The sequence below is a fragment of the Urocitellus parryii genome, chromosome 2, assembly GCF_045843805.1.
Source record: "Urocitellus parryii isolate mUroPar1 chromosome 2, mUroPar1.hap1, whole genome shotgun sequence".
Lineage (NCBI taxonomy): Eukaryota > Metazoa > Chordata > Mammalia > Rodentia > Sciuridae > Urocitellus > Urocitellus parryii.
In genome coordinates this window covers 100186334-100189071 of record NC_135532.1, presented here as the reverse complement: position 1 = coordinate 100189071, position 2738 = coordinate 100186334, and positions in this window count along the sequence as shown.

Genomic DNA, 2738 nt, shown 5'->3' with positions numbered 1-2738 from the left:
TAAAAATGATTTACCCATTACCATCACAGAAAGCAGTGTTTTGTATTTGTCTGTATTTACCTTTATCAATGATCATCATACTTTACTATGCTAATGTGTGGTTGTTTAGCATTTTTTGTTTCCACTTGAAAAGGTCCTTTTAGCCAACTACTTGAAAGTCTGCAGCAGAAACATTGTTTGAGCCTATAAGTTTGAGACCAGCCTGGACTACATAGTGAGACCTTGTCTCACTAAGAAAACAAACATACCCCCACCCCCATTCCCTTTAGTATTTCTTATAAGGTAAGTCTAGTGGTGATGAACATGCTCAGCTTTTTATTTGTCTATGAAAGTCTTTCTCTCTTATACATTTTTGAAGGATTTTTTTTTCTGGATATAATATTCTTGGATGGCAGTTCTTTTTGTGTGTGTTTTGAATACATCATCCCATTCCCTCTGCCCTGCAAAGGATCTCCTGAAAAGTCCACTGGCAATCTTACGTATCTGCTTTGTCTAATGCATAGACCCCAATACACATTATCTTATGATTAAACACTTGAATGTCATGAGTCATTTTTCTCTTGTTGCCTTTAATAAATATCCTTTTGATTTGTGACAGTTTGATTATGATGTATCTGAGATTAAATTTCTTTGGATTCATGCGTCTTGGTGTGTGTATGTATATTTCTGTTTGCTTCTTTGATCTCAAAAAATGCTTTCCTTCCCCACACTTTGGAAGTTTTCATCCATTATTTCTTTGAGTAAGCTTTCTGGGTCTTTCTTCTCTTCTTTGATTCCCACATTGTATTTATAAGTTAGCTCGGTCATGTTCCATAAGTCCCTTAAATTTTCTTCACTACTTTTTAAAATTATAATTATTCAACTATACTAATTGTACATATTAATGGTTCCACTATGACATTTCCACACATGCATATATCAGGGTTTGACTGTGTCTGCCTGCCTTCTACCCTCTCTTCCTTTTTCTACTTTCCCCTATATCTCCAGCTTCCCCTTTCCTAATAATCTGTCTTCTATTTTTCCAGGCATTATTTCTTTTTTCTTTCTAGTTTCCATGTATGAGAGAAAATATGTGATACTTTTCTTTCTGTGTTGCAGAGGCTGGCTTTGAATTTTTGATCCTCCTTTCTCAGCCTCCCAAGCTGCTAGTATTATAGGTGTGTGTCACCATGCCTGGCTTTATTCCTTTTTATTTTTGCTCCTATGCATTATTTTCCAATGATCTGTCTTTAAGTACACCAATCCCTGTCTTCTATTTTATCTAGTCTGTTGAATCCTTGTAGTGGATTTAGTTTAGTAATTGTGTTCTTCAGCGCCATAGTTCTGTTTAGAACTATTTTCTATCTCTGTTGAGCTACAAAGAATCTCTCTTTGTTTTTTTTCTTAATTTTTGTGATTATCTTTATAATGGTTGTTTTGAATATATGACAGTTTTATGGTGACCACTTTCACTACAAGATACTTATGTAGTCTTTCTAGAAATTAATCCTGTTCCTTTTTTGGAAACACTTTTATTCACTTTCTGTTTAGGTCTGTGCATTAGCTAAAATAGATATTTCCTCCAGTAAAGACTGCTTTCCCTTATACAGAAGACAAGCCCCACCAAGTGGCCAAGTCAGAGATTCTGGGGGCCTCCACCAACTCTGACCCTTTCCAGGAAGTTTAAGGTAGCTGCGGTTTTTGTTTGTTCTATCTATGCTGAGTCAGAGGATAGCAGGGAGCTATTGCATCCATCAGTCTAAAGTGCTGTCTCTATTCTCCAGATGTATAGATTTCCACTTGGATCTGTCAGAGCTTTAAGACTGGCAAGACAGAAGGAAGTTCTCTGGGAAGGCCTCTCAGAAAAGGTGGGCTGCTGAATGCACAAACCAATCCCTTCCTTACCCTGAGAGAAGCTGGGAGCTTGGGGGTCTCTATCCGACCATATGATGCTGTGCCAGTGGCAGGATTCTGGCAGGTGGGTGTCCTGAACCTCCATATTCACTTTGGTGAGTCTTTTTGTTTTTGTATAGAAGCTATTCAATTAGTGTTGGATTTCTCATAAAGCAATCAGTTGCTGAATTACTATATCTACAATGAAGAAGGCACAGAAATTCTACTGCAGGAAGCTATTCAAGAAATGCGTGAGGACCTTTTCCTGCATGGCAGTCAGCGAGGGAATAGGTCTGGCTCTGGGAACTTCCCGTGGCACTCCCACTGAGGCAGACCACCTGATGCACGTGACCTTCCCCTCTCCTCTGCTAGAAAGGTTTCCTGCAGGAGCAGCACCGGAGATGGGTGTAACCTACCTGCCCCCACCTCTAACCTGTTTTAGTGAAGAACTTTCTATAGAATTTCTTTGATATTTTTTGACATAAATAAAGCAGACATGGGCTTCTTTCTTTGTTAGAATCTGGACCCTTCTGGTCAGCTTTGTCTGTCCTGCCCTTGCTTTTGAAACTACTTTCTGTGTTCCGTGGTTATTTCGCCGTCCTATTTTTCTTAGCTTTTATTTCTTAGCCAGCCTATTCCACTGAAGGGGAACCCCATTCCCTTGCCCATGCAGGACACAGTGACATTCTACTGTTATCTTTCTGACATTCTGTGTCAGAATGTGTAAGGTGTACTCTTGAATTAAGCTTCTGCATCTCCTTTCTCTCTTTTCTCAGGATGAGACCTACTCTAGAGGGTCCTTAGTTCTTCATGTGAATAGATGCCTCATGTTTGAGTCTTCAGGCTCAAGATGAAGTTCTCACCTC